This window comes from Camellia sinensis, chromosome 10 (genome assembly GCF_055761805.1).
Source record: "Camellia sinensis isolate YWXY chromosome 10, ASM5576180v1, whole genome shotgun sequence".
NCBI classification, from domain to species: domain Eukaryota; kingdom Viridiplantae; phylum Streptophyta; class Magnoliopsida; order Ericales; family Theaceae; genus Camellia; species Camellia sinensis.
In genome coordinates this window covers 119,547,943-119,569,255 of record NC_138970.1, presented here as the reverse complement: position 1 = coordinate 119,569,255, position 21,313 = coordinate 119,547,943, and positions in this window count along the sequence as shown.

Genomic DNA, 21,313 nt, shown 5'->3' with positions numbered 1-21,313 from the left:
GCCCATCCTCTGACAAACTGGAATCGGAGATCCCCACCTAGAGGCGCCCAGGGCTGCCATGAGATCTGCGAATGACCAATGCATAAGTCGATTAGAAATCGCAAATGTGCAAAATAAATCAAAGATCAACACATGAAGAATTGTGAGTTCTGGCATACCTCGGTCGCCCGCACAGTGTCAAAATACTGCCGCAGGTAGGGGAGAGTCTCCCTAGGCCGCGACCGGTACCGGCCCTCGAAAACGAGCAAATAAGGGGTCATGAGAGGGGCCTCCACCTCAAGCTTCGGGGCTAGCGTCGGAAAGTACGCGAAGACCCATAACTGTGGAAAACAGGGCAAAAGCCATCTGAATACAGAATGCTGAGTGCAGAATCTGAATACAGAATACTGAGAGCAGAATACAAGTACAGAATATAAAGTGTGCCGTGTGTGCAATGTACAGATAATGAAAAGCAGAAATGTAAATCAAGAGGGCAGAAGGTACCTCCCAGGCTCTCCAATAGCCGCCGGCTATGTTCCCCTGTCCGCGGAAGGTCGCACTCATATAGCAATAGAGGGTAGCCAAGCTGGCGCCACCCCAATCATACTGACTAACCTGTATGAGGTCTACCAAGGCACTCGGCAAATATAGCCCAACGGTGTTCCCCCTGTCGGCGAACAGAGTGGTCCCGAAAAGGAACATCAAAAACCCGCGGGTGTACTGTGCAACCTCCTTAGGAGTCTCGGGCTCAGTCCCCCTGAATTGTGCAGAAAATGAAGTATATCGGACTCAGCCCGAAGATCGGTCGGCCGGTGGGCGGGCTCCCAACAGATGAATCCAGGCTACCTCTCACTCGCCCATGTCCTCGTCGTAAGGGATCGCCCAGCCTCCCACGTCAAGGCCCGTCAAAATGGCGAAGTCAAATGGGGTCATGGTCATGTCCCCGGCAGTTGAGAAATGGAAGGAGTTGGTGGTGTCCCACCATCTCTCTACCAAGACGCCCATCAATGTCCGGCTGGCTGGATAGCGAGATATCCCGGTACAAAAGGTCCCGAATCCTGCCAAATCAACCCAATCGCGGACAGCCTCCGGGAGCTCCGCGTACTAATCCCTCGCAGCAATAGAACCGTATCCCTGCGTAACGCGGGAGGATGTCTGCATTCATAACAAACACATGTATTCAGTTTCAGAATGAAATGAATAAACTGTATGCAAATAAAGGAAATGTGTTGTGTGCAAATCAAATCAACTTTCAATCAAATGTGGGCTGCGTGTTCACAATCGAATTTGGGCTGCGTGTTCAGATTTCAGAAATTTAAAGTTTGAGCTGCGTGTTCAACTTTCAATCAAATGTGGGCTGCGTGTTCAGATTTCAGAAATTTAAAGTTTGGGCTGCGTGTTCAACTTTCAATTAAATGTGGGCTGCGTGTTCACAATCAAATTTGGGCTGCATGTTTAGATTTCAGAAATTTAAAGTTTGGGCTGCGTGTTCAGATTTCAGAAGTTTAAAGTGTGGGCTGCGTGTTCACCATCAAATTTGGGCTGCTTGTTCAGATTTCAGAAATTTAAAGTTTGGGCTGCGTGTTCAACTTTCCATCAAATTTGGGCTGCGTGTTCAGATTTCAGAAATTTAAAGTTTGGGTTGCGTGTTCAACTTTCAATCAAACGTGGGCTGCGTGTTCACAATCAAATTTGGACTGCGTGTTCAGATTTCAGAAATTTAAAGTTTGGGCTGCGTGTTCAACTTTCAATCAAATGTGGGCTGCATGTTCACAATCAAATTTGGGCTGTGTGTTCAGATTTCAGAAATTTAAAGTTTGGGTTGCGTGTTCAACTTTCAATCAAATGTGAGCTACGTGTTCACAATCAAATTTGGGCTGTGTGTTCAGATTTCAGAAATTTAAAGTTTGGGCTGCGTGTTCAACTTTCAATCAAATGTGGGCTGCGTGTTCACAATCGAATTTGAGCTGCGTGTTCAGATTTCAGAAATTTAAAGTTTGAGCTACGTGTTCAACTTTCAATCAAATGTGGGCTGCGTGTGTGTTCACAATCGAATTTGGGCTGCGTGTTCAGATTTCAGAAATTTAAAGTTTGGGCTGCGTGTTCAACTTTCAATCAAATGTGGGTTGCGTGTTCACAATCAAATTTGGGCTGCATGTTCAGATGTCAGAAATTTAAAGTTTGGGCTGCGTGTTCAACTTTCCATTAAATGTGGGATGCGTGTTCACGATCAAATTTGGGCTATGTATTCAAATTTCAGAAGTTTAAAGTTTGGGCTGCGTGTTCAACTTTCAACAAATATGGGTTGCGTGTTCACAATTAAATTTGGGCTGCGTGTTCAGATTTCAGGGATTCAAGTGATTGAGCTATGTGTTCAAGACGGAGTATTGTGTTATACACTAGACGTGCAGAAAAAGTTGTGTGCTAAAATGAGCAGAAGCATGGCATGCGAATGTGTTCAGAACGAGCAATAGGCATACATAACATGAAATGCAAGGAAAATACAGAATTAAGGTAGGAAATGTAAAAAAGTGAAGTACATACCTCTCGCGCCTCATGAGAGAGATGGGACTCCGGCTCCCGCAATAGCAGGTCTACAGGAGCTCGAGGGTCAAAGTCAGTAAAATGATAAAAAATCGCCCGAGGGAGGACATGAGTCGCAGGATCGTATCTCTCGGGGATGAAGGGGCGAACCCTCGGATGTAAAGACATGATGTCAGGCTCGCCTCCGACGCCTGGAGAACCTCCGCTGTGGGAAAATTGACCTGCCATTTCAAGAAATCTGCAAAAGGAGCAAAAATGAGTGAAATGAGCCAAAATTAAAAAAAGTCAACAAAAGTCAACTCCCGAGAAAATCTTCCAAATATTGAGACAAACTTACCTCAAGTGGCGAAAATGAGAAAAGAAGCTCCGAAATCAAATTTTAATCGGTTCAAAGTGAAGAGAACTGAAAGTTTTCGCGAAACAACTTGGCGTGGGGCGTTGGAAAACGTGTATAGAGCACAGATCTGAGAAAGAAAATGCTCTAGGAAGGGAGAGGGACTGATTTCGGACCTGATGTTATGAGCAAAAGATGTTTGGCTTTGTGTATTTAAAGAAATGGGAGCAAAAAGACCAAACTGCCCCGGATTTGGGCTAGGTGGTCGGCCGGCCACCTTTTCTGGTAGGCCGACCACCCCTTGCACTCCAACCTGGTCGGTGACCTCCCCCTAGGACCAAACCTGGTCAGTGGTGTTCCCAAGGTGGTCTACAAGATCCCTGCAAATTTTGGTAAAGATTGGAGTCCTCAGTACCCGAGAAAGTATAAGAAAAGTGCACTTTTTGTCGCAAAATCCCTCCGCAGGAACTCCAACTCCAACTTTCGATGCGTGTTTTATCGTCACTCGTCAAGAGCAAGATGTATCCTTTTTAAGCACGCTGTGACCTTTCCGGGAGGTAAATCGGAGGTCACGACTGAGTCGCACTCGTCGAAATTTGCATTTCTTTGCTCGTTGTTTCGCGTCAAACACGCATTCGAATTTGCACTTATCCTGCATTGTTTTGCACATCACTTGCATTCTCATACATACCGCCTGCATTGTTGTGCACATTTCATTGGTATTGTTATACCCTCACGCTTAGCTTGCGTTGTTATGCGCGTATCTCTCGCATTACGATGCACTTTCCCGTCAACATCCTGTTTGTCTGCATTCGATGTAGTGTTGAACATGTGTTGCTAACTATGTTGTACTTGTTGAGTTTCTTCATTTTTCAGGCACGATATTGTATGTACGGTTCATTTGAAGCTGGTGTGACCAGATGAATCGCGCAGGTATTGTATCTTCTCCGTGTGAGACGTGGCAAGAATCGAATAATTCTCTACATTCTTAAACTGCATGAAATGTAGTTGTTGCTTTGCATTCTTGCTTAAAACTGTTGCGTGTGCGCTTCATTACAGCTTGCTGCTTTGCATGATCATGAGTTATATCCAGCTTTGTGCATATCATTTTGCATTTTTCCCCTGCCTGCGGGCACATCTTTGTTATCTTGTATGTTTGTCTAAGTCTTCGGCCTTGTCAAAAATGGGTCGTCTCTGGGCTTTGACATTCACTCCCGTCACGTATGACTTCCGAGTTCTGTCAAAGAGGGGCAACTGTAGACACCCCATTTTTGACCGACCTTAAGACTCAGACGTCACCAGTTGAGCGCTCGGTGATGTTGCATATTGTGCTCGACTTGAGGTTTCAGAGTCTAGGCTGCGAGCCTTGCCTCCAGACTTTGGGACTCTTTTTGTGCCTTGCCTCGGTTTGCAAACCAGGTCCTGTTTTCTCTATTTTCTCTTCTCGAAGGGAAGGAGAGGTCTCGTAGATCATCTCTCAGTGGCCGTAGGCTACGTTTCGTGGTCGTAGGCCATTTTTTCCGTTTGGAGCCCGGTTTCTGGTTTTCGGAGCCGTCGGCCATGTGCCTCGGTTCAGGACCGCTTAACTACCTCCGTTTGCTCCGGTTTTTGGCACACATCTTATTTCCTCCCTTTAGAGGAACACTGTGGCCCAGGAGGCCACCTTCGTGGTCATACGCCATTTTCGGTGCCTACCAGCCTGTTTTCGGGGCCTCGGACCGCGCGTTTTGGCCCCCGAACCTTCGTTTTGCATCCATTTTGGTCCATTTTTGGTAGAGACCCTATTTTCACTGTTAGGGAAGTGGTAGGATGGTGGTCGGCCACCTAGTCCCCTGAAAATCCAGTTTTCTCTTTTTCTCTCTCCAAAAACCGATTTTTCTGACAGAAAGCTGGCTTTTCCCACTTTTGAGCCACATTTTCTGGCTTTTCATACCACCATTGTGATCTACTCATCTGGGAGGCCACCAATATGGGTAGGCCGACTAGTAGTTCACCTTGACCCTTTTGAACCTTGTTTAAAAGCTAGCTTTTCTCTCTCATGAGTCACTTTTTTTGGTTTTTCTCCACAGGGCTGTGTTCTACTCATCTGGGAGGCCACCTTTCTGGGTAGGCCGACCAGCAATTTTTCTTGAACCTTTTGACCCCTGGTCGGCCGACCAGGGGGAGTGGCCGGCCGGCCACTTCAACTGGCAGGGGGAGTGGCCGGCCGGCCACTTCAACTGGCCGGCCTGCTTATTGCTTTTCCTCTCTTTGAGTGTAATCCAGCTGTGCCAGCTGGAGATCACTTGGGGCATCCTCCATACACGTGTATGGAGGATCTTTCAAGCTTCCAAGGGAAGCTTTGGCCTCTCTTCTCTATAAGAGAGGCCCTCCTCTTTGTATCTTAGGTTAGACACTTTTAACCAAGGCTTATACACCTCTCCCTCCATTTCTACCATTCCAAGCTCCAAAACCCTAACTTCCTTGGTCCATTTACACTATAACCCATAGCACCACACCACCATCATCCATTCCAACTCCTTGGAAGTCATTTGTAGAGGTTGAAAGCTCCTTTCCTTGGACCAAAGGCTGCTGGAAAGTTAGGCTACAAAGGTAAGCTCCTATTCTCCCCATTTTTGCACTATTTTGTTCTATATCTTAGCCCCTTTTTCTTACATTTTTGGGCTTCATCCTGAACTAAAAAAAGTCTTATTTTGAGCTCATATTCATGTTTGATTAAGGACTTTTCTCTGTTTGAAGTCTTCTACTCTCTCTTTGTGCTTTATCCCTCTTTTGAGGCTTACTTTGCATGATATATTAGCCCTATTTTTGAGCATTTTTGGGCTTCAAGCCAAACTGTGAAGTACCTTATTTTGAGCCCGTCTTCAATTTTGTTGAAGGGATATTTACTGTTTGAGGCCATATACTACCCCTTTCCCTTTATCTCTCTTTTAGGGCTATTTTTGCATCATATTTTAGCCTTACTTGTGAGCATATTCGAGATTTTTCATAAACTGTAAAGTATCTTTTTTTGAGCCCCTATTCAACTTTGTTGAAGGGCTCTTTGTTGTTTGAGGCCTTTTACTGCCCTGTTTGTTCAATCTCTCTTTTAGGGCTATTTTTGCATGATACATTAGCCTTATTTGTGAGCCATTTTAGACCTCGACCTAAACTGAAAAAAATCTGTTTTTGATATCATCCTTATGTTTGATAAAGGTCTATTCTCTGTTTGGGGTCATCTTCCCCTATGCATGCTTCATTCCTTCATGATTAGGGCCATGCATTAGAGCACTTGCATTGGCCATGGTTTGACCTCTTAGCCACTAAAATTCAGTAGATTTTCAGTGGCTTTGATGCATTTTTTAGGGCCAAAATTAGAGGGGGGTGACCCTCTCTCTCCTTGTTTTGTTTGGGGATCTTTTGGGCCTCCCAAAGGGACCCCATTTTTCATACATCAAAGTCACTTTCCAGGCCTCATTCTGAGGGTTTTGAGGTCTGCCTTGGCTCTGTCCGAGGCCCATTTCACCATATTTTAGGTCTATGTTGCATGTGTAGACCAATCCCATTCAAGGCCCTTCAAAGAGGCCTTTCTTTGCATGTTTTCGAGACTGATTTCAAGGTCAATTTGGTGAGTTTTAGGGCTATCATATTTGATTTCCAGAGTTGGTTATGTCATGCTAAGTGTCTATCTTGTATGTGCTTAACAACCCCTTGAATGCCCTTCCAAAGAAGCCCCTCATTTTTGCACATGTTGGCTGCATTTCAGTGATTATTTGGATGTATTTTGGCATGTTTTATTCACTGATTTTTGCTAGTTTGGTGAGATTTCATATGCTTCACATACATGCCATGTAAACCATATTTGCTAGTCAAAGTTGCATGCTATTTTAGTCCATCATGCTAGCATCTTTTGGTCATGCTTTGAACTAGAAATGTTCATGTTTTAGGACTGCCTTAACTCTGTCTTTGTGCTTCATGATCAAATAATGCTTACTTTGTATAGCTACAAGTCAATACATGTGTCCAGTTTTGAGTTTCGGGGCTTATTCCATGCATCGGGTGCCATGTTTGCATGATTCGGAACCATTTAGCATTATGTTTCAGTGCTGAAAATTACATGTTTGAATGCCATGCTTCATCCTTGCCATGCTTTGGTAGAGTGGTATTTTATGCCTTAGGTTCGATCCTCGGTTTGCATGCATGTGTGCACACATTTCGGTCATCTCATTTTCATCTCATGGCCACTAATGTGAGTGTGGCTGAGGTCCACTCATGTTGGTGTAAGTCCATCGTGCATTGTGTATGCCATTTCAATTCATAGCATTACGTATGCTAGGTTACATGTTAGAGCATTGTGTATGCCATGTTACATCGAGCATTGTGTATGCCATTTCATAGCATTGTGTATGCTAGGTTGTATGTTAGTCGCATTGTGTATGCCATCTCATTTGCATTGTGTTTGGGATAGGAGTTAGCCCGAGCACGGGAAACGAGGGACGTTTCATACTCCGAGTAACAGAACGTGTCTCAATTCCCTGTCACCGACACTCCGGATTACCCATGATGGAGTTTAGGTCTTGTTGTGTTCTCATGTGTATTCATCTCATATTGAGTTGTAGGAACCCACATTTTACGTCTTAATCGTGTTCATGAGCATCTGTATGATTATGGCTTGTTAAGCTTGCATGTGCATGTTTGTGACTCGTTCTGCTTAAGTGAGTGAGATCCATGCCTTGTTTTGATGCCTTGTGATTTGTCTAAGTGTTATATGCTTGCCTTGCTCCTTCCTTGATGTGAACCCTAAGTCACGCCTTGCCTAAGTTATGATTAGCCGATGTTATGCCAAGCCTAGGTTACGTTACGCCTAGACCATTCCGAGCCGAGGTCATCTTCAGCCTAGAAGTATCGTGGAACCCCTTTGTTGACCTCCATCCTTGCTTTGACGCATTGGCCGAGATGTTACCTTTGCACCCAAGTGATCTCGTCCTGGAGTGGTATAACTTAGACCGAGGTGTGGCACATCTAGGCCAAGGTGTGGCACAGCTTAGTCAAGAGTTGTCCTTCCTAGCCGAGGTCATTGTCACCTTAGTTGCCGAAGCCCTTTTGCTTAGCCGACGTCACCCCTTGCCGGAGTGCCATTCCGTGTAGCTTGTTAGATGCGCCTTGTTACTAGCCGATGTCATTGCCTCGTTAGAGAGCCCATACCGCTTTACTTGTTGAACACCCTTTCGCCATGCTTTGTCTGGTCTGTCAGCCACCTTTTCAGGGAAAACCCAACCGGTCGCCGCCACGTGTCCCCTGCAGAGGGTTAACCCCAGAACCGGGTAAGGGAAACTATCATTTGGTATCATAACCTTGCCTTTTAGAGAGAGAAGCTCTAGGAGGAAGAAGAAGTTTTAGAGTGAGAAAGTAAGTCTTCAAACTTGATTCCAAGAGATCGAAGCATTAGATTCGTGTATTGAGGTTAGATCCTTGGCTTACTCTTGTTGTTCCTTGTGATTATCTAGCTGCATTGCATGATCGAACCTGTTCTGCACGTCATGCATTAACTTGAAACTGATTTTAGAAAAAGAAAATAATGTTCATACGTTCTTGAAGAAAAAGTCTTGTTTCAATCCGAAAGCTTGCATAGAGAATCATGTTTTTGTGTTTATTTCCGCAAGAACTTCCAGTACGGGTACCCAGGTCCATGTTTTCAAACTCGTAGCATGAAAATCCCAGATTTTTTAATAACAGGTTGTAAATGAACATTCATATTCTTCATGTTTCGTACTCATGTTCTTCATGTTCATCAGCAGAGGGAAACCCAGAGTTTCCCGACCTCTTTTCCTTGCATGTGGCCCTCGGGGACACACCTCAGCAAGGAGGTGTGGAACCTCGGCCTAGACCTGGTTATTGCCCAGCATGTTTTTCCGAGATCATTGGTATACATATGAAACTTGTTTGAAAGTGCATTCAATAGGCCTTGCCATGTGTTTGTAGGACTTGGGCTTGTCTCGACCCCGACGTTTGAAGAGCTATGTGAGTGGTATTTTTTATAAAGCTATGTTATACTTGTTTTGATAAATCTCGTTTTGCTTGTTTTGATGAAAAGTATTTGATTTAGCATGAATGACTATCCCTATTTGTATATCAAGCACTATCTTGTTTTGATGACATGTCTTGAAAGTCCTTAGTGTCAGGGGACTATAATGCAACTGCACTCTTGTCTTGAAAGTCCTTAGTGTCAGGGGACTATAATGCAACTGCACTCTTGTCTTGAAAGTCCTTAGTGTCAGGGGACTATAATGCAACTGCACTCTTGCCTTGATATGTCATCGCCCCTTGTAATATGTAGATGTTATTAACATCCAAGGAACTTGAAAGACCGGCAACGAACTTGATTTTTCCCCTTGATTGTAAAGTATGCTATGTATTGTTTTGAAAGAGACCTGGATATCAATCATGCAAAACCTTTATTTCTAATATCATTCACTGAGTATCCAAGCTCACCCTCTCTATATATATGTAGGTGATGAACAAGAAGGCAATGAGGCCTAGACGTAATGCCGATGTGTTTTGGGTGCATTGCCGACGTGTTTTGGGATTGCATTTTGTACCATCTTGAAGATCATGCTTCTTAGCTTATATTTCATGTGTACTTGTATATGTCGGCTTGAGAAGCCTTTTGGTCAAGATGTATTTTGTATCTTATTTCCTTATTGTATTTAAGTTTTAAAACTTTGTAAAAATGTATGTCATTCCATTGGACTTATGCACGGCTCTCATGGACTACTCAGATTTTTATATATATTGCTTCCGCACTTGTAAGCCCCATATTTCATACTCTGATTGTGTGTGATTTTTGTAAGTCGGCCTTCGGTAACCTCGGATTACTGGCCATCACGGCACCAAACTACTAGGGGCGGTTTGGGGGGCGTGACATGAGTCATGCAATTCGACTCCTCAGCCATCATGCATCGATATGCGTGATTGGTGGCACGAGAATCAAGGACTACACTCCCTGAAGAGTAGTCATGCATACATATGTGAAATACTTTGCCATGCCCCTTTGTTGCTCTCTGTTGCAGTAAATCAGAAATTAGCAGCTTTCTGGAGCTTTGCGCAATAGTCCGAAAACAATTGCAAACAGAGGCAAACCGCGGCATCGCAATGGATTTCCGCACTAGGCAACTTGAGCATGCATCATTCGTCATTTGGAACAGAGCTGAGGTGGTCCATGGATTTGCGTGCCAATTTACCTGCTTTCCTAGATTAATTTGTTAATTAATTAGGATTTTGTACTATTTATTCGGACTGTACTATTTATTCGGACTGTATTATTCATTCGAACTGTATTATTCTTTCAGACCCTCCGAGTGAGGGCACAATTGTAATAAGTGTGCGTGAGTGTGATGTATGTCTTCCAACCCCACGTCTTTCTCCCTTTTATTTACCTGCTTATGATGGTTAGATTAGGGCATGTTTCAATTAGCATACAGTATGATAGCATGTTTGCATTCATTCATCTGTTTTGCATGCACCGGACTCGACGCATCATACTAACTGCATTTGTATTTCAATTCCAAATTGAAAACTTGTTAGCTGTAGCATTTCATATGCCATCTTTAAAATAGCCGAGCCTATCTTAGTTGCATTTTGCATATGTTGCATTAGGCATCTCTGTATAGTTAAGATCATGCATGGATTTCTAATCTAGTTTCTGTTGTGGCTTGGAGTACTCGGTAAGTTTTATGCTTTAGCATCCTTGCATGTGTGTGAGTGACTGCCATGATAGCATGTTTACCATGAGGCTAAGTGCTTATATGATATAACTGCCTGAATGCCTGTGGGTGAAGGTTGGGTTATTTGGATTGGAACAATTCATCAATTGTAAGTTTTAAGCCCACTAGATAGTGGCAAATCATCTTGTTTTCTAAGCCCACCTGAGGGTGGCAAATCCACATTTTAGCCTACTTGCGAGTAGCAAACCGTTTTCAATACAAACATGAGATGTTTCGTTCCAATTCAGGCGATCCAGTCTATACTTGTATGCTGTGCGCATCACATAGTAAATCTAGGCTAATAACCGGAATAAGAACGCATAATGTTTTCAAAACTAGATATCATGGTTAGTAGAGGCCGATCTTTGATCGGGCGAGCGGGGGTGCTCACGAAGTGACCTTCCCCAATCGTACCCAAGTTTCCGAGCCGAGGCAACTTTGGTGATGACAGACACGTGGCCTTAGGCAACGAGTCAGGGTTTCCTAAATTTCCCAAAATAAAATATTTAGGTAGCGACTCTGTATCTGGCAAAGCAGTCCATGTTTGGCACTTCTTTCAAAAAATCTATTTTCAAAAACGATTTACCGGATTTGGACTCTTTGATGATTTCGTCGGTCTTGCATTGCACTCTGCGAGATTAGATACAGGACCGTGACATTGAGTCCTGAATTGTAGTGAGCCCAATGAACAAAATGGGGGGGGGGGGGGATTTCCTCCCAGGACGTTTGGGGACGTCTACAGATACGACCTCGTGGCCCATGTCAACCCTCCACCAACTACCTCGAGGTTCGACCGGCAACTGCATGTCTCCCTGGCTGATGGGAACCTCACCAGGACTAACCAGTTGTCGCCTAGACGGGGTAATGCGAATCAATCTCTCCCATGCCTAAATCTGCAATCGTTTGAACACAATTACAATACTGATATATGCCATACAATATGAATTGACATGTAATAAAATTCTTACTAACCTGTAGCAAGACAAGGGGTCCTCCGATCTGATTCGCACCCACCTGAGCTGCTGAACATAACATCATATACAAGCATTCCAAAGCTGCGGCGCCCCAGCTGTACTGGCCAATCACGTCAATGTCTCTCAACAGTGGCAAGTACATCAGCTTGAGCAGGTTATGTGACTTATCAGGGAGAAGTACCCCCCTAATAAGTCACAGAATATATGCTCGGGCATACTGTTGTACTAACTCATCTGGAGCATGATCTAGAAGATGGCCCTGAAACTACTCGGACAGCTACCTCACCCTCACTCTACCTACCTGTAAGTCTGCAGGTATAGGTGCTACTCCCAATAGCTCAACACATAGGGCTATCCACTGGTCCCTCGTCAATGATGGGTCAGGTCCAGTAACTGCTCACCCATCAATCCGTAGATCGTATAGGACAGATACGTTTATGGCATGAGATTTTTTTTTCCAATAAGAGGTTGCTAATTACATTTATGGCACATTTGACAAAACTTCATTATTGATTTTATAATGGTAAAAATTCCAATAAAGTATAAAATTTGTAAATTACGTAGATCTGATTCATAAATTGTAAATGTAAAAAATGCTTGCAGCAGTCGAAATATTAAAATCTTAAAATGGTAGAAGAACTATGTGATTTTCACTAAAATTTTGTAATAGACATTTTCAATCAAGTAGAGAATAAAAAACATAGGCCTATGTGGTATAGTTAAATGTTTTTGCATTGTCATTTAGTTTAATTTATTTGTTTAGTATGTTAGTTGTAAATTTTGTCAAGGAAATCAAACAATTACAATATATAAAGAATTAAAAAATAGAAATGATCTATTACAAATAAAAAGTGATCTATTTAAATGTACGACCCCCTTTACAAATAATAAATTACAAAATAAAGAATAAAATGATCTATTACAAATAAAGAATTAAAAAATGATCTATTACAATATGTAAGTATTACATAGTCTTCATCGACCAAGTCGCGCCGGACATGTTCGCCTGTCATGACCTGTCTGCTAGCACTCACTGCAACGAGCAGTCAAACGCATATCTGATATATCCATCTCATTCGGAATACGAGACATAGATGCACGACCCCGTTTTACTTCTCGCAGACGAAGTACATTACGCATTAAGGTCCATTGCGGATCATCCCAATAATCTTGATGCGGTATTGGATTGAATTTAGCTTTCCAAACCCTCATGTATACAGGAAGCCTATATACTAGATCAATGTACTCGAATGGATTGTCACTGCATTCAGACATTATAGGGAGCATCTGGGAACATGGATAGTGTCGTATCTCATATTTCCCACAACTGCACATGGGTTAATTCATCCGCACAATTTGTGTATTGCGACCTCGTCTATGGCGAAAAAATGTTTGCACCTCAAATACACGACATGGCTTATCAGAAAATTATAATAGAAACTAATCAAGTTCATGTTTTTAGGTGTACTTAACTTCACAACATAATAACAACAATTTAGTTTATATTACAAACTAACCTGTCATACGATATCAACTTGAAAGTATTTGCCCTTGCGATGACATCCTCAATAGTTTTTTGCATCTCTCTAGGGTATTGGAACTCATTTCGTACATCTATTTCAGCTTGGGCTCCCATCTCGTCAAAATATTTTACAAGCCGCCGAAATGTAAATTCAACCATAGCTGAGATAGGTAAGTTCCTTGCGCCTTTCAAGACGCTATTGAAGCACTCCGCATCATTGCTAGTCAATACCCCCCACCAATATCCACCATCATACGAAAGGGCCCACTCCACAGGATTCATCTTGTGAACCCAATTGATGGCTTCTTAGTCAATAGCCTGTATTTGTTGTAAGTAACCATTGCACTTTCGTCGTTGATGAGCACTCCCTACTTTCTATAGAAGTTGTTTCAGCTCCTTGTTTTTGAACTTAGTGTTAAAGTTACTACAAACATGTCGAGGGCAGTGCTGATGATATCCAACAAATTGGAGTGAGGGATTCAGCCAATGCCGCCTCACAGCAGCTAAAATACTCTCAGCTCAATCAGATATCAAAGTCACTCCCTGTCGGTCCATGACAATATGTTCCTTGATATTTGAAATGAAGAACGACTAAGACTCCAAACTCTCCCTGTCGACAACAGCGAATGAAAGCGGTAATACTTTGCCATTGGCAGTGACAATCGTTGCTATAAGCAACACACCAGTGTATTTCCCATATAAGAATGTACCATCTATGGTTATAACAGGCCTACAATGTCTGAATCCATCAATAACGGGTTTGAAAGACCAGAAAACAAAGTGGAAGATGGGCATAATGGTTGTACTTCCGGTATATCTATGCTTCCATTGCACGATGGTGCCAGGATTAGATGTTTGTAATGCATGCATGAATTTAGGCAACATCCTATATGATTCATCCCAATCCCCGAATACCATTCTAATTGCCTTTGCCCTTGCATGCCACGCCTTCTTGTATGATATACTATAATTCATGGTCTTTTTGATATCTTCGATGACATTCTTAATGGGCATATCAGGTTCATTCTGCATACGACAATACATATGAGTCAGATTATTTTGGTGTGAACACTTTAAACAAACAAATATGTATATAAATGTAAACATTTATTTTGTATACTCACCGCAACTTGTCCCAAAAGATGAGAAGCAATATAACTGGAGCTAATATTAGTGTGGTCCCTGTTCATTCGTGTGTATAAACAATGGTGAGGACCCCTATACTGCTTTATTTCAAAAAGACCATGTATCCTACTAAGAGATGCACGCAACCACCATCTACAATCGTGCTTACAAGCACACACCCAAACGTCTCGCTTGGAGATTACGACTTTATACTCTCGATTGTTTGTTGCATGGTACAATTTCACAGCATGTATGAGTTGCTTCTTATCAACGAAAACCATCCCTTTGTCCAACTCTGGATTTTCAACATTCCAGATTCGGTTACGGGGAACGACATTGCGGTTACTAATGTCAAAATCACCACCCATGTGAATGTTTTCATAGAAAAGGATTTCAGGTCTAGGTGGAATGGGGGCATTCTGAATATCAACGGGAGCATCGGCATCATCTTCTTTATCATCATCATCATCTGATCCGCCCAATAAATTTTCTTCATCATACATTTCATTCTCATCATTGTCTAGAGCGACATCAGGACCGTACATGTCACTGTCAGCAAACTGCATAGAATTAACCGTTTCAGCCATATTACCAGCAACTTCAACTGGAGTGGTATGATGGCTGTAGGTGGGCACATCTTCGGTGTTATTGTGAAATTCAGTCTCGTATCCACCACGTGAACTTGATTCCCCACCATGGCCATGAAATGTCTGTTGTGTGTAGCCAGCTGCATAACATTCACTTGATTCATACATAGGAGACTGAAACGCTGTCGTGTCAATCCCATGTGTCAGCAATGTAGTGAACGGATGAGGATCCGTCTGTGTTATATTCGGAAGATTGTGTACAATCTCTTTCTCAATGTACACTTCCAAACAATTAGGTGGTTGGAAACTTCCACCGATACTTATTATGGTGTTCAACGCCTCATTGTCATTGATCGGTAATATTTTGTATTTGTTTGTTGCTTGCCATTGGCGATAAGGATATCTGCATTTGAAGATCAATCGGACTATTTCCCCGTAACTTGCCACCTTGGACATAAACATCTCCTCCAAATTGCTAAGTGTGGTGCCAAGTTGCACCCCATATATCCCTTTCGGGTCAGCATCATATGACACACCTTCATCGGGATCCCGAATTATGTTTCCCCCCTAGTAGAAGATAATTGGAACAGTTGTCATATACTTGCTTCAATGAAACAATAAACATTAAAATATCAACAATATACATATATCGAATTCTACTTCTAAAATAATTATATGAACTTTAAATCATTTAATTCGAATTACTTGTCTATGGAACTCCTGTGTTCTGTTTTTTCCATTATTTATTACGATTAACATCATGCTATTGCACACGATAAATGTAAATTTTTCTTTTTTCATGTTTCTTCTTCTTTGTTTTGATAACATTTCAGTGTTGATTTGATTTTTATAAATTAACTTACTTTTATTTGGATGTTCGTTATTTGAATTTGTTTAGGTGGACAGTTGGTGAAAGGAAGTTGTGGGAGTGAAGAGACAATTTAAATTTTCCTATAAGTCACATTTATATCATAAGTGACATTTTCCTATAAAAATCAACCCTCTCATTTTTTGTCAATTTATATTTTCCAGGGTTGAAGGAACTGTAGAGGTGAAACGTTACTTCAATTTATATTTTGTCAGCTGTATATTTGTGTCTCAATTTGTTTATTAGTGTATAAATTTTCTCATTTTTTCTCACTTATTTTTATTCGTATAAAACAACAGCTGAGATTTCATCTGTACGTGGAGTTTTTATTTACTTCCTATGTGAAGACTCTGATCTTTTCTACGTGAAGGTTGTTTGTTGTCATTGCTCTCTTGTCTTAATTAAAAAAAAAAACATCAGAACAACTATACTTCTTGTCTTAATTCTTTGTTGTCATTGGTTTTTTTTTTCTCATTCTTTTTAAAGTTGGATATGCTTTGTTCATATGATCCTTTTTGGAATTCATACACATGTATACATGTCCTATACAAAAATGTTTATTGAATTAGTGGTAAAAAATAAATTTTGAATCACATAGCAGCAATAATTTCAGATTTTGAATAAGTCTAAGAATACAAAATTGGTTATAGAACTGTACAGAAAATGTATATAGATGGATAAAATTTTTAAAAATAGTAACAAACTCTATAAAATTTTATGCGTATATATGTATTTTTATTCAATTTCATGATCAATTTTGTTTGTTTATATCAAAACTACAAGATTTTTAGCTAGTGAGCCATTTTGATTTACAAGATCTATAAAGGGACAATTCCAAAGATTACAGTCGTGGCAGAGTTTAGAGGAAGATTAGATATATGCATGCGTATTATTAAGTATTTAAAAAGGTGTGTTTGGTTTGTGTTTCTAGAGTGTTTTTGAGATAAAAAGTATGCGGTTTTATTTGGTTTGCCTTCTTTCAGAAATGGTTATGGAAATTTGTTTTGGGAAGAGAGTTTTACAAAAAGTGATTGATTTGATGTGTATGACAGAGAAAGTTATTTTGGAAAGTAGATAACCAAACAAAATTTTGAGATTTTATTTGGAAAAATTTGTTTGGATTGATTACTCTTGAAAATTTGTTTGTAGAGAAATTTTCCCATCATTTTATATGAAAAACAAACCAAGGAAGCCCATTATTTCTATGATTTGAATTCATAACACTCGAATTATAATAGATTTATTTTATTTTATATTATTATTAGCATAATAAAACAACCTTACCATTGCGGCAAGGGCCTCCCTCCCTCAATATGATCAATTTTTAAAAGGCATTCACTGAAAATAAATAAATAAATAAATAAATAATGATGATGACTCTACACAACCGTTAATTTAGGCAATGATTTAATTGTACGCATGTAAGCGGGACCAATTTTAAAAACACTTATTTTGTTTTCTTTTCATAAATCTTGATCTATTTTTTATTATTTTGATAAGGTAGACAGATATATCACACATTTAAAAAACACTTCATTCTATCAAGTATTTTTCTTATTTAATGAGACTGGACAAAATTGGACAAATCATACAAACATCTTAAATCATAGTGTAAGTTTTGTAGATAATTAAATATTTGTTCCATTGAGTTGAAAGAACTCGATTGATTTGGACAATATAAAATAGAGGTTTCAAATATTGTTATTAATTTTTTAAAACTGGTGATCCAATTCTTCAGATTTATGAACAATTACAGATAAGTTAATTTGATTTACTTAAACTTGTGCCATTAGGAATCTTAATGACAAAGTTATTTCCAATGTGAACTAGTAACCCTCGTCCACTTTTTAGAGGTCATAGAGGCTTTATTATGAAATTAAAACAAAAAACTCATTTTGGCTCGTTCTAAAAAGTAAAAAAAAAAAAAAATTAATTTATTTACTCTTTTTTTTTCTTAAACATACAAAAACAAAAAAATAATTAGAGAGATAATTTATAATGGCCAAAAATTAGAGAGAAAATTTAAGTAGGTGGTTAAATCTATGTAGTAAATTTTGGATAGTTATCCATATGAATCTATCGGGTCATCCGTACCAATTATTTGGTATTATAAAACACAAGCTTACCCATCAAAGTGCCATTTTTTTTTTTTTTTTGTCCTTCTTACCTACGAAATTACTATGGACTATTAATTAGGATATTTTAAGACTCTTTTCATGCATATATTATAACTAGTGTAATAATGACTTCTAATTATATAAATCAAAATAAAAATTATTAAAACATAATGTTCAGATTTTCCTTTTCAATGGTGGTAGACAGTTACAAAGCGGAAGTGGCGATAAGTCACTTCATTCAATACCCATTTCAAAAACTTTTTCAAATTTTTTTAAGTTTTGTGAAGAAATTTTAATTTCTACTATAATGCTATTATATGTATTACAAATTCAGCTCATTAAATTTTTTAAAATTTCTATGACAAGATTATAAAATTAAATGTTAGTATTTTATGATGAAATGTCTTCAAATTATTCTAATATCAAAGTTAATATTTTTTATAAAAATTATTAATTTTATTAAATGTATATTAAAAATAATACATGATATAGCGGTTTGGTTTGATTTTTTTAATTATTTTTTGATTTTTTTGAAAAAATATAAATAAATTTGACAAAAATAAATTGTTTGGTTTGATTTTCCAAATGGTTGTGGAAGAATGTGGCACCTCCCAAAATTAAATTTTTTTGGTTGGTTAGCTTGGAGGGGCAGAGTGCAATCCGATCTTACATACAATTTACAAGTGATTATGTATTTATATGCAGACACCTGCAATAAACTATGTCCTAAAGTATGGATTTAGATAGTTAACAACTATGTGGAAACCTTTAGCGAAACCCAAATGAAAATAAATCCTAAGAATTTTTAATGATATTCTGGGTGCCTAACCCCAAATACAGTGAAATAAACCAAACGAAACTAAACCAAAATATTTTTTTTGAATAAAATAGAGTCAAAATTAAATATTTTGAGAGAACATGATCTTTTTATTTATTATTTTGAAGTCAATAAAAAAAAATTAATAAAATAGAGTCAAAATTAAATATTTGAGAGAACATAATATGAATTTCAATGAAGAAAAATTCCAATTCATGAGTAACATAATATGAATTATTGGTTTATGAGTAACATAACTAAGAGTTTGTTTGATATTTTTTTAATGAGGAAAAATTATTAGGTACTCTTGGAAAGTCATGCGTTTATGTTTTTCACTAATCATCCATTGCCTTTAAGTAAAAATTGATTTACTGACCTCTTAATTTATAAATAATATGACTAAAAACTTGTTTGATATTATTTTTTTAATGATTTTTTTGACTTTTTTATAAGTTAAAAAAGTTAATATGAAATTGGGTTGCTTTTTAATTTTTTTTAACGGGTGATAAACATAATTTTTTTTTATCAATTTTTATTTTTTAAAAAGCTATTTTCACAAAATAAGGTAATGTTTTTTGGGTGAATACAAAATAAGGTAATATTCCTTACAGTGTACCATAATATCTATACAAGTGATTGGACTTACATATTTTCGTAGGTCAGTATTATTTGGGTGAGTGGCAAATCGAAAATAAAATTTATCTACTTTGTTCTAGATTATGCCAACCAATTGATGTAAAAACTGAATAAAAAATTGAATATACAACCATAAAGTCAACAATTCATGCTATGTATATTGTTAATTATGTGTAACAAATAAAGAATACTCTAACTGTATATATGATTAAAGCAAATTGACTTTAACAAATCAACTTCATATATAACATATACAAAATAAAAAACATTATACAAATTAATAAATTTTATAAATTATTCTTAATAATTGATATATCATGTACTAATAAAATTTTTAAAATTAAAGCATGAATTATTTTAATGGTGTAATAGGTGTTATACTAGTAGTTAATTTTTTTTTATAATAAAAATTTATTAATATATATAACATTATCAATTTAAAATAGGGATAATTGATGAAAAGTCCACACTCATGGGGCCATATGTTATTTGGTTCATGAAAAATTCCAAATTCCAATTCAAACAAACTCTTAATTATGTTACTCATAAATATCTCAATTCATGAATTTCATAATATGAATTTCAATTCTCAATTATCAATTATATGAATTTCATAATATGACATTAACAATTATCAATTATATGAATTTCAATTTTTTTAATTTTATTCTTAATTAAAAAAAATTACTTTTAAAACCCTAATTTCAAACCCTAATTTCCTTTTAATTCCTCTTAACAAGCAAAAAATAAAATTTCCAATTCGACAAATATAGGTTGATTTATTCACAATTCAAAATTCCAAACCCTAATTTCAAAAAATATAGACATTTTGATTCACAAGCATAATTTCAAAATTCTAATTTCTGATTTCAAATTTCAAAATATAGACATTTCATAATTCCAATTCAACAAATATAGGTTAATTTGGGGAATGTACCAATAAATCCCAAATTAATAACTTATACACTGTTTAGTCCTAAAAGTTTTCTTATAGACTGAAAGGTCCCATTACAATGTTTCAAGCATCAGATTAATGTTTCGAACATTAGATTTCGAACATCAGATTAATGTTTCAAACATTAGATTTCGAACATCAGATTAATGTTTCGAACATTAGATTGATGTGCAAATGGAACTAAATGGAGCATAAGAAAACTTTTAAGACTAAATGGTTTAACTTTTCAGAAACTAAGACTTATGGGTAAATTTTCCTTAGTTTATTCACAAGCATAATTTCTGATTTCTGATTCATAAGCAAAATTCCAAACCCTAATTCCAAACCCTAATTTTTTATTTTAAAAAATTCCAAACCCTAATTTCTGATTTCAAAAAATTCCAAACCCTAATTTCTGAAACCACAAGCATAATTTCTGATTTCACAATTCAAAACCCTAACATTTTATGATTTCATAATTTCATAACCACACTGATAAAACCCTAACACATTACAACCCTAACACATTTAATAATTGACATTTAGAACCCTAACATTCACATTTTCACAAACACACATTCACATTTTCACAAACACAATAAATAAATACATAAAATTCAAATGATACAGACAAAGCTAGGTGCCATACCACAGAGAGAGAGAGAGCAGAGACAGAGACAGAGAGTGAGAGCAGAGGGAGAGCGAGAGCGAGAGCGACAGTGAGAGTCTAAGAGCAGAGCGAGATCGAGAGCGAGAGAGTCTGAACAAAGGGAGATCAAGAGCGAGAGGTAGAGAGTCTGAGAGCAGAGAGCAAGAGACGAAAAAACGTAAGTGTAAAAAACGCAAATGAGGTGTTTTATATAACTTTTAAAAGCGTGGTTTCAATCCACGCTTTTATTTATCAACAGTGAAAGCGTGATTCCAAATAGCGTTTTCTGAAGAAAAAATAATGCACAGTGAAAGCGCTATTTCAAATAACATTTTCTGTGAAAGCGTGATTTCAAATAAAGTGCGATTTCAAATAGCATTTTATTCAGAAAAAAAATTTATGTTAAAAGCGTGATTTACAATCACACTTTCTTAATTAAAAGCGTGATTTACAATAACGCTTTTACTATTCATCACTTTTTGAAC